This window comes from Podarcis tiliguerta (genome assembly GCF_965153285.1).
Source record: "Podarcis tiliguerta genome assembly, chromosome: 4".
In the NCBI taxonomy this organism is placed as follows: domain Eukaryota; kingdom Metazoa; phylum Chordata; class Lepidosauria; order Squamata; family Lacertidae; genus Podarcis; species Podarcis tiliguerta.
This window is the reverse complement of record NC_139537.1, coordinates 2,025,831-2,037,632: the sequence shown is the minus strand read 5'-3', so window position 1 is coordinate 2,037,632 and position 11,802 is coordinate 2,025,831. Positions and strand designations below refer to the sequence as shown.

Genomic DNA, 11,802 nt, shown 5'->3' with positions numbered 1-11,802 from the left:
GCCTTTCTCTCTGACAGGGGCTCAGGGCACAGAAATGGCTCCTCTTTCTTGAAGGGCCCCACAGACCTCATGAGACACCCGAGAAGATTCCCTTGCTGCTTTTTTCATAAATCAGCAACAGAGGTTGCATTTCCTTATTTACAGGAGGGCTGTTGCTAAAGCACATAACATGCCCTTCACACTTCCCAGGTCCATATAGTTTTATCTACTCACAAATTCAACCAGAGTGTAGGATGGAGGGGCTCACAGCATTGACACCCCCAGCAGGTCTGGCTTCTCCATCAGTCGCAGCTTTGGCTCCGGCACAGAGGATGCCGGTCTCTGGGTCTCCCACAACTGTCTCTGGGTCCTGCTCTCCTAGCTAGACAGCCCCCCCATTAGCCTGGGTTGCCCCCCTCTTTGCTGCAGTTCTTGCAACCCGGCTCCTTCTTTGAGGATGCTGAGGAGGACACCCAAGTGGCCAGCGAAGGCCCTTGTCTTGCCAAGAAACTAGTCTGTGGGAATCGTGCATCCATACGGCTAGGGAAAGGGTGGATGTCTTCTAGAATTCTCTGGTGTCACCAGAAGAGGAAGCCGTTCTTTTCAGTTAGGTCTGTTCTCAACTGCAGAGGATGAGTAGCCTTGGGAGCCTCTTGGGGAGATGGAAGTGTTGAAAGGACTGAATCCATGAGGGAGAGCTACGTGCTCTGAGATGGGGGGACCTTCGGGCAAAGGCCAGCAGAGAAGGGATGCTGTTGGCCGCTGGTTTCTGTTCCTCCCCACTTTCCCAAAGGGCGTAACATCTGGTCCTGTGGGTGGAAAGAGCGTCTCAAGGTCAGGGGCCAGTCTGGGCCAAAACGGCCCTCAGCTGCCCCCACCACGGAGTCCCCGGCTCTCGTCTACATTATTGCACTTTATGTGTTGTTTATGTGCATGATAAACATTTGATATTGTGATAAGAATATATAGAAGAGTATTGTTCATGTGAATGCACAGCCGGTTACGTCATGTGTGTTTGTCCATTCCAGGAACAGCATTCCTGACCCAGATTTTCACAGGAAGTCCCTAAGATGATTCCCCTTTCAAACAGGATACGTGAATCTAAGCCAGTAGGGCCCTCCTCTCTGGCAGACAGACAACCCCTCCCCCAAAGCCCCACGTCCCAGACTTCCCCACGGGGGTCCCCCACACCACCCATCACTCACCAGGATGGCCTCAGAGCCCCCTGAGCTGAGCTGTCTGCCAGTTCTGAATCACCTCCGGCAGGAACAGCTGATCTTCCTCCAGCAGCTGAAAGGCAAAAGTCAATCTGTCAGTTCCTCACAAAGGGAGGGCTTCTCCACATCCGAGAGGGCAGAGTGGGGGGCAAGGAGGGCAGGTCTGAGTCCCTGCTCTGGTTCTCTCCAATACTCACCCCTGGGGGAGAGATGTGCAACCGCAGCACATCTGCAAAGAGAAGGACATGGGGACAGGTGAGTCCGTCCCTGAGCACCTGGCAAGGCTATTCTAAGAGTTTTCTCCTGGGTTCCAAGTCCTACTGCAGCTGAGGAGGGACATCCCAAGCCTTGGGGGCCAATCCTGACCTCCTTCAACCAGAATGTGGCTCCCCAGGCTAATAAGATGGTCAATATCCGGTTCCACTCCACCCTTTTAAAATTTAAATAACAAAATGGATCCCAACTTTCAGAGCATGTAAATCCCAGGAGTGGAAAGACCGCTGCTCCACTCACAGAAATAGGACTATACTTCCTTCTACCATCATTAAAGTAAACGTCTATGTAATGAAACCGAATCGACCCAAGTCTGCCTTCCTCCGCCAACCTCAGCTTCGCTCTTCAAGCCAAAAGACAACACTTCCCCGTCCCCGAGCGAAACCCCCTGGCTTTTCATTGGTAGAGCTGCCACCACACTTGTGGCATTTATCTCAGCGCAACGCAGGGACTGACTGAGCGGGTGGGGAGATGCTTTCAGCCTCGGGCACTTGGTGGGTTCTGAAATGGCTGTGCAGGCCAGATTCACGACCCTGATGGGCTGGATTCAACCCACAGGACATAGTTTGAGGACCCCTGGCCTACACTGACTGGCAGCTCCACAGAGTTTCTGGCAGGGATTTTGTCCAGCCCTTGCAGGAGATGTCAGGAGTTGACCCTGGGACATTCTGCATGCAAAGCAGATGCTCAAGGGCTCCCGCTATTTCACTAGCCTTTCAATGTTATGCTATTAGCAGCCGTGGAGATTCCACCTGCCTCTTTCGGAAGGAGAACACACAACTAGTCAATTTAATTAATTAATTAATTAATTAATAATTTTATTAATACCCCGCCAATCTGGCTGGGTTTCCCCAGTTACTCTTGGTGGCTTCCAACAAAATATTAAAATACAATAGTCCATCAAATATTAAAAGCTTCCCTAAACATAATAACAACAACCATCCATTTTCAGTCCATTGAATTAGCAATGAAGCATTTCTGGAAAGGGAAATGGCATACTTTTGTATATTAGTATAAAAAGCATGCATAGGAAAGTATTACTCATTTATGACGAGAATAGGATTTATTTATTATGAGCTTCGCTTGGTTCCTCCTTGGCAGCCAGTGAAATGGTTTCAGCAGGGCTAGAACTCAGGACCCGCTGCCTTGAGGGACATCTAAGAGCAGTTTGGCAGGGGAAAGGTCTCCCTTGGGAGGTGGTGGACTCTCCTTCCTTGGAGGTTTCTCAGCAGAGATTGGACGGCCATCTGGCATGGATGCTGTAGCTGAGATTCCTGCATTGCTGGGGGTTGGACTAGATGACCCTGGGATCCCCTCCTATCTCTCCACTCCTGAATTCTAGGAGGAGCTTCCTTGCCTCCTGCAAAGCCCTTTTCTCTGCAGGCTCTTCCTCTGGTTTCTGGCCAAGGGAGGGAGATGCTTAGAGTGCAGCCAAGAGCCTCACCCCCAAAAGGATATCTGGGCTTTGGTGTAGCCAGGGGGGCAGCTGCCCCCCTAAATGCATAAGGAATAATAAGAATCTGAGGTTCTGCCAAGCGAGAGAGGGCTGAGCAGGATGGACTCGGCTTGGCAAGGGTTAAAGGGAACTGAGCTGCCTTCCTAGAGAGGACAGGAAGCAAGGGGGGGCAGGTCCTCCAGAGCCAAGGCCCCTCCCTCCCCCGTCCTTTCATGCAAGGAGGGGGGTGTTGTTTTGGTGTCTCTGCTGCAAGGGCCAAATCGCTTCTCCCTCCTGGGTGAGTCTCCTCTCTCTCCCCCCAGAGGGTGCAGTGGGGAGACGGGGGGGGGGTCTCAAGGCTGCAGCAGGGGAGGGTGCCTGGGGGGCCTGATCTGCTCCTGCAGGGGGGGGGGACCCCAAGTCAGGGAGGAGAGGGTCCTGCCAGGGAGGGGCCAGGTCTGCCACGCTCTCCTTCCTGCAGATCAGAGGATCCCAAACTCATTTGACCCTCCGCCCCCCCTTTCAGAAAAACAATGACTCCCACGAAATCTCATTTCTTTAAACAAAGGAGTCCCATTGCACAACATGTGCAAATGGTTTTCCAAAGCTGGACGAGGTGGACTAGCCCCCCCCCCCCCCAAATAAAACCCCACAGGGAGGGAGGAAGAAAAGTGGGAGAGAAAGGAGAGGAGTAAAGAGAGGGATCCCAGCCCCTAGTCTGGCTGCTGCATTGGGGACCAGTTTCCCAGTGTCTCCAAGGGCAGCTCCCCACGGAGGCCACTGCAGCAATCCCCTCGCACCCAGAGCAGGGCATCCCAGGACCACATCCTCTCTGGCCCAAAGGGATTGTTGCTGGCAAAGCAGCCGGAAATGGGCGCTGCTACTCACTGAGCCTCCAGGGACCTTGACATCAGTGGCTGTGTGTGTGTTAAGCTATCTAAGATGATGATGATGATAATAATAATATTAATAATAATAATAATATTAATAATAATAATAAAAAATCACCTGCCTAAATTGCAAGGGAGATATCTTTGGCCCCGCCCACTTGGCCCTCAGAGGGTTGGCCTGATACATACCTGGCCCTCAGATCAAAGAAAAAGGGATCCCACCCCAGGAGTCTGCCTTGAGAGCGGCAGAGAGTCCAAGTGCAAGAAAAGGAGACAGAAGCAGGGGAGTGGGGGTGGGAGTGGGGAGCAACTCCTGAGGACCCCCGGGTGAGGACCCCCACTAGAGCCAAACATCCATTTTTCACAAGATACAAATGACTTCCTTGTCAGTCAGGTCTGACTTCAAGCACTGACTGGAAAGCAGCAGAAAGCAGGTTGATTAATCTCACAGAAATCCCTTCAGTTGCCTCCACAATTTGCATTGCTAGAAGGCTAGAGACATATTTCTTCTCCTCTTGCTCCTCTTTCCCCCAAAAAAGATAGCTAATGGTCTGGGATGTGGTGTAGTCAAGCCCTAGTTCCCAGCAAGACTCATCCATGCTTGCTCAGGGAATCTTTTTCTTCTACTGACCTACAAATTCTGTAACAGAACAATGTACTTGCTTTGTAGGATTTGCTAGAGCTTTTCATTAAGACGGGCAGAACTTGGCAGAAGACCAAAGGGTTCCTTCCGATCTCTCAGAGGCTCCCTCAGAGCACAGATGGATGAGCAAGACTCGGCTGGCCCTGGAGCAGGAAAAGGCCATGCCATCCAAACTGGGAGCAGTGGGGGATTCTGGGAAAACTCTGTGCAGAAGATCCTGGGTGAGGAGGACACCCTCCACTCAGAGGTGCAGAGCCAGCAGTTGAGGCAGCTCTGCTGCCAGGAGGCCAAAGGACCCCGAGAGGTTTGCAGCCGACTCTACCACCTTTGCCACCAGTGGCTGAAGCCAGAAAGGCACACGAAAGCTGAGATGCTGGACCTGGTGATCTTGGAGCAGTTCCTGGCTGTCCTTCCCCCGGAGATGGAGAGTTGGGTGAGGGACTGTGGAGCAGAGACCAGTTCCCAGGCGGTGGACCTGGCCGAAGGTTTCCTCCTGAGTCAGGCAGAGGAGAGGAAGCAGGTGAGAAAGACTTTTCTCTGGGTACTCCCAAGGGGCTCCAAACAGGACGGAGAACATCCCATAATGCTCTACTGTTGGCCCATTCTTTTTCTGGGAAGGCATCCATGGAATGAGATCTAACACCCTTCAAGTCTTTGTCATTCTCTTTCTAGTATTTCTCACCATTCATTCTCTGTTTTGAATCCTTATTTCTTTTCCAGGGAAAGGATCATTTTGCAGAAATGGACCTGGATTCCTGTGAGGCAGAGAGGCCTCCGTTGGACACCATAGAGAGGCCACTGGGTAAGGTGGAAGGTGGTTTTTCTCCACAGGTCTCATTCTCTTGGTTTTCCAACTCATCTAGGGGTTCTTTTCATCTTGTTTTGGGGATAGATGGTGGGAATAGGGGTCCAGAAGAGGGGAGATGTATTTCTGCACAAACAAACATATGAAATGGGCACAAACGTCCAAATACTCTCAGTAGGTAAGTCCTTCTTAAAGGCCCATCTGTAGTTAGAGATGCCCTGATTCACCTGTGAGAGAAGCAGGCACTCCTGGCACCCTGCTTACCTTTTTTCTCTTGCAGGTGGCAGAAGGATGCCGGCAAGACCTCCTGATCCAGCTTTTCAAGGGAGCAGAAGGGAAGCAGCGGCTGTGGAACCAGATCAGGTCAGGGGAAGCTGCCTTGTGGGGACAGAGGCCGAGGGATGGAGCAATGTCATGGACTGGTTGGGCACAGAGGAATGGTGGGAGGAAGCAGCCGGGGAACCAGGAAGGGAAGATGGCTCAGAGCCGAAGGAGTGGAGGTGGAGAAAGGATGAGTGATCAGAGGGAGAAGTCTGGGAAGAGGAGGTGTCAGAAGCTGAAGGGGTTGTAGGGATCAGGTGAGATTGCTATGAGGAATTATAACAAATATAGAGTCAGCAATGAAAGCATTGCATTGACTGGGTTTAAACTATTTTGATATGATTCTTGATCAATCTACACCTCTGCATCTCTGGCCATTTCCTCTGCTGCCCATTTCTCTTGTCACGTACACAGCCCAGTTGCTTAGACAGGCAGGCATCCTGGGCCATAAAGATAGTGGGCAAGTTTCTGTTATGTAGCTTTTCTGATATGTTAATCTTAGGATGTTAATCTTAGGGCCAGGAAGCAGATCTCACATGAAGGTGATAATGATTGCTGTCCTCCTGGCCATCCTTATCATATGTATTGCTTGTTTATCACCTCCGGGGTTGCCAAATGCTCTTATTTGTAGTTCTTTTCTTTGTTTACCCCGTGCTTAATTAGTTATGGTGGTTTAACTTTCTCCCCACGTGGGTTTGTGGAAATGTTCAGAAGAAATCTGATTGGTTCTTACGAACACTCTGTAAAAAGTTCTTTTGTGAATAAAAACTACCTGGGCCTGGGGCTGCACACGGACAGGCACAGAGAGACACAATTATATGCACCCTTCCCAGAGTCTTGCTGCTTCAAGTCTCTGTGTGTATTCTTATTAATCAGAGTTCAATCCTTCCTTTACTTTGTGAACGCCTCAAGTAAATATCCTTCCTTTGTGAATGCAACAAGGGGTAACAGGGCTTAGTGAGCTGGGAGACTCTGTGGCAGAATGCAGTCCAGAACCAGAGGCAGAAGAAGGAAGCAAGTGAGAGGAGGGAGGTCGAGAGGCAGAGATGAGTCAGGAGAAGGAGGAGCCACCGGGGGCTCCCTCTCCTTCTGCCAGAATCCACCCTCCGTGCTTGTCTCTCAGAGCCAGGAGACCCCCTGCAATGCAGGAATCTCTGCTAGATCATACAAGACAGATGACCATCCAAAATAGGCTTATCTTATTTCTAGACTGATCACTGAAAGCAAAAATTGGTTTCTAAGCAGTGGACAAATGAGAACAAATAGTGGTCTGGATTCACCTAACCAGCCCCATCGGCTGCAAAATGGGGCCTGCCCCCCATTTCTCCCCTCCCCCTCTCCATGCCCCCATGAACCCCTTGAATTTGGCTTTACGGCATTGGGAGGGAACCTTCCCAGAACAACTCACGAGGAGAGGAGAAAGTGGATCCTTCCATCTGCCCAACTGGAATGCCTCAGCAGGCAGAATGACTTGGAAAACACAAGGTGGAGTACCAACTATTTGCACAAAGACGAATACCCATAATTAAAATGCAGAATAAAATAAGCATCCATAAATAAAATGTGCAGCAAAGCAATCCCACTGAAACAACACCACAATTAACAGGAAGGAAACAACAGAGCATTGTGTAGCAGATCATATTTCTGCTGTCTCAGAGGAGGACATTTCCCTTTTTCTTTTAGGGTCCAGTGTGCTTTGAAGATGTTGCTGTTTTTTTCACGGACGAGGAGTGGGCGTTGCTGGATCCTGACCAGAGAGCTCTGCATAAGGACGTCATGGAGGAGACTCATGGGATCATGGCCTCTCTTGGTAAGGCTCCCTGTGGGATCGTCCCATCTGCCTGGAAATTCAAAAAATACCTCTATGCGACCAACCTCATCTATTTTCACAGAGCTCAACCGTGGCCCCTATAACATAACACCCCCCACAATAAACAGTAACTTACAGTTTTTTCTTTGAACAATCTTCCTCAAATTATTCCTTTTTCTTCCATATTTGGGCTGGCCTGAACTGTTAGTTTCTGTGTGTTGCCACTGTGCACTGCTCTTGGAGTCACAAGACTCTGTTTACATTCCACAGACATTCCAGACTGTTGGAAGTCTCACAGAAGACAAGAGATGGATGTGATGTTACTGGTTTCCTGTTCCTTTGTTTTTCAGTTGCTCTCTGCTGTCACAGAGGGAGGATGTATTTTTTTTCTGTCTGCGCAGCTTAGCAATAAAACTCTTAGCATGTAGCTCATATTTCTCGTCCTTCCCTGTGCTGGATACTCTGCGTAATGGGGGGAAACGTGCCTGGAGTCTTATCAGAGGCTCAGGTCGCTAATTATCGTTGGAGGGGAATCCGAAGGCTCGACTGGAGGAGTCGCTCGATCGAATGCAACTCTGACAAGAACTGCCCAGGCCATCTTAAATGTCAGCTTCAGAATTGTTAGGAAAGATAAGTTGTGAAGTTTAGAGCTTACAAGGTTAACAGCTCAGAATGTCCTGCATCTGGGGAGGAACTTTCATAACAACTGGGAAAGCTGTTCCTTTGTTCTTTCTGACTTTCCTTTTCTGCTGAGACAAGGAAGACGCAATGTCTGCATCTTCCGATGGTTTATCTTGCTGTACATACAATAAAGCTGTTATTTTAGAGGAACAGCAGTGTATTGGACTCTGTGTTCTGCAAGCTCACACACACAAGCAGCACTCGCTGTGCCGCTCTGCTACAAGTCCGGGAATTCTGGACCTTCAGGTTTTCTGTTTTTGTTTTTGCTCCTGTCAGTCTTGGGTTGACCAAAGAAATGACTGACAATGGAGATGGAGGGGATGCCATGACTGGGCCAAACAAAATTCATCCCAAAGAAGAGCTAGACTTATTGAATCTCAGGTAGTAGTAGCAGTGATGATGATGATGATGATGATGATGGTTTACAAACTTAATCTTTTCCAGAACAGGACCGCTCTTAAATCAATGTAACACTGTAGTAATAATAATATTTTTTATTTATACCCTGCCCATTTGGCTGGGTTGCCCCAGCCACTCTGGGCGGCTTCCAACACATATATAAACATGAAACATAAATAATAATCTGATCCCATATAAAAAGAACTTTAACTTTAAAGTGAACGACTTCTCCTAGTGGCCAAAATTGTGGAAACTTTTTGTGAAAAGTGTATTTCTGAGGTTTGATGGCTCATAACACCCCTTCTGTGTGGAGTAATACCATAAAATTATATATCAATGGAAAGATAATCTAATGAAGAATGTAATGAAAGAACTTTTATGAAGGAGTATTTATTAGAAAAGCAGGCATAACCATTTATTAGAACAGCAGTCATAACTACTGGTAACCTTTAGCTTTAATTACGGCCTTACAATGCCTTCCCATGAAGTGAACCAAGTTTTTAGTTCTGCAGCTGTAATAAAGTGAAACCAAGATTAAATTATTGCCTCTGTTAATTGGACTTTATTGCTGGGTTGCTTCTGACTAACAAGTTTCTTTAGTCGGTTCCATAGATTTCTGATTGGGTTAAAGTTTTGGCTATTCCCAGGCCATTCCAGCAGTGAAATGTCATTATCTTGAAAGTACCTTTTGCACACAGCAGCAACATGACATGGAGCGGAATCCTGTTGAAATAGAAAATAATATATTTTCTTCAGTATCTGCAGTATAATATATGCTTCAGTATCTGGGAAAAGATCACATGTGGAACTCTTCAGTTTGGGAGCAAGTCTTTCATTTATGCATTTTAGGGCATTTACATTCCCATTAATGATGCAAATTCTGCCCACACCTTTTGCTGCCATACAACCCCAGATCATCACACTATCTGGGTGTTTCACGGTCGGTGTAATGCAAGTAGGATGTAAATCTTCTCTGATTCTTCTCCTCGCGTATGTCATGCCATCACTACCAAGCAAGGAGATTTGGGTCTCATTCCTCCAAATAACACTGTTCCATTGTTCTGCTATCCAGTTAACATGGGTTTAATCTTTTCAACCTTTGCTTGAGAGATAACAATGGCTTTTCCCTTAGAATTCTAACATTTAGTCCTTGCACTCAACTTCACATTGTTGTTGTTTAGTCGTTCAGTCGTGTCCAACTCTTCGTGACCCCATGGACCAGAGCATGCCAGGCACTCCTGTCTTCCACTGCCACCCACAGTTTGGTCAGATTCATGTTTGTAGCTTCGAGAACACTGTCTAACCATCTTGTCCTCTGTCGTCCCCTTCTCCTTGTGCCCTCCATCTTTCCCAACATCAGGGTCTTTTCCAGGTAGTCTTCTCATGAGGTGGCCAAAGTATTAGAGCCTCAGCTTCACGATCTGTCCTTCCAGTGAGCACTCAGGGCTGATTTCCTTAAGAATGGATGCGTTTGATCTTCTTGCAGTCCATGGGACTCTCAAGAGTCTCCTCCAGCACCATAATTCAAAAGCGTCAATTCTTTGGCGATCAGCCTTCTGTATGGTCCACTCCCACTTCCATACATCACTACTGGGAAAACCATAGCTTTTACTATACGGACCTTTGTTGGCAAGGTGATGTCTCTACTTTTTAAAATGCTGTCTAGGTTTGTCATTGCTTTCAACTTCACATTACATTGCGCCATGTCATCTTGTATTAACCCAGATGATTTTCTTCTGTCACATGGGCACAGTCTCTCCATTCTTCGATCATCACTTGCTGTTGTGCACCTTTTCCTGCCTTTACCAGTCTGATTTTGGAGTGACTGGGTCTCCATATACCTCTTCAAAAATATAGAAAGGCCAGCTTTGGTTAAGTTTTTCCTAATCTTTCACCAATTTCTTCATAACTGTAGCCTTGTTCACTTAATAGTACAATTTTACATCGCTTTCTGGGTCACAAGTCAACTCTTTGTGCCATTTCTATAATTTTATTATGTTTTACAAGAACACAAAAACCAACCAACTAAATAGCAATCACACAAAACACTAACAAGAGTCAACCTAAGCAAGTTGCGCTTCCTTTTTCTGGTTATTTGGCTATAACATTAGATAGAATATGGGTAAATGAATAAATTTTGTTGAATTGCATTCTTGATTAAATTATCTTTCCGTTGATATATAACTTTATGATACTATTCCAAAAGAAGTAGTGTTATGAGCCATCAAACCTCTGAAATACACTTTTCTCCAAAAGTCTTCCACAATTTTGACCACTCCTCTTTATCAAGCAACTCAGCAGAATCTCATAATAAATATGTTGGTTAATGACAAACAACAAAGGTAATGAACACCCCCCCCCCAAATACCTTCAGTTCTTCTCCATTTGTTCCAGGGGCTCTAATCCCTTTTGTCTCCATTGCAGACTGTGATGAATCGGAAATCGAGAACGACGGTGACAATGACAATATTCCCAGAGAGGACAGGCCACGTAAAAATTTGGAGTATGGTGAAAGCTGCAGACAGAGTTCCCATTCCACTTCACATCAACAAAATATATTTGGGAAGAAGCTCTATCAGTGCATGGAATGTGGAAAGAGCTTCACTCATAGCTCCAAACTAACTTCCCATCAAAGAATTCATACAGGGGAGAAACCCTATCAGTGTATGGAATGTGGAAAGAGCTTCAGTCAGAGCTCCGATCTCACTTCCCATCAAAGAATTCATACTGGGGAGAAACCCTATCAGTGTGTGGAATGTGGAAAGAGCTTCAGAAAGAGCTCCTCTCTCATTTCCCATCAAAGAATTCATACTGGGGAGAAACCCTATCAGTGTGTAGAATGTGGAAAGAGATTCACTGAAAGCTCCAAACTCACTTCTCATCAAAGAATTCATTCAGGGGAGAAACCGTATCTTTGTGTGGAATGTGGAAAGAGCTTCAGTCACAGCCACAGTCTCACTTCCCATCAAAGAATTCATACAGGGGAGAAACCTTATCAGTGTGTGGAATGTGGAAAGAGCTTTAGTCACAGCCACAATCTCACTTCCCATCAAAGAATTCATACAGGGGAGAAACCCTATCAGTGCGTGGAATGTGGAAAGAGCTTCAGTCACAGGCAAAGTCTCACTTCCCATCAAAGAATTCATACAGGGGAGAAACCCTATCAGTGCGTGGAATGTGGAAAGAGCTTCAGTCACAGCCACAATCTCAATTTCCATCAAAGAATTCATACAGGGGAAAAACCCTATCAGTGTGTGGAATGTGGAAAGAGCTACAGGAGGAACTCTGATCTCACTTCCCATCAAAGAATTCATACAGGGGAGAAACCCTATCAGTGTGTGGAATGTGG

At 47.1% G+C, this 11,802-nt stretch overlaps 3 protein-coding genes across 3 annotated transcripts in view; all 3 read left to right on the top strand.

Annotated features, from left to right (window-relative positions):
• The window catches only part of LOC310675486 (uncharacterized protein), a 448,115-nt gene that overhangs the window by 198,690 nt on the left and 237,623 nt on the right, over positions 1-11,802 (top strand). The gene's annotated exons all lie outside the window — the stretch shown is intronic.
• The window catches only part of LOC310676825 (uncharacterized protein), a gene marked incomplete at its 5' end in the record, with an annotated part of 105,694 nt that overhangs the window by 91,098 nt on the left and 2,794 nt on the right, over positions 1-11,802 (top strand). The window lies entirely within an intron of this gene.
• LOC310675583 (uncharacterized protein) overlaps positions 1-11,802 on the top strand; it is an 85,928-nt gene that overhangs the window by 71,332 nt on the left and 2,794 nt on the right. The gene's annotated exons all lie outside the window — the stretch shown is intronic.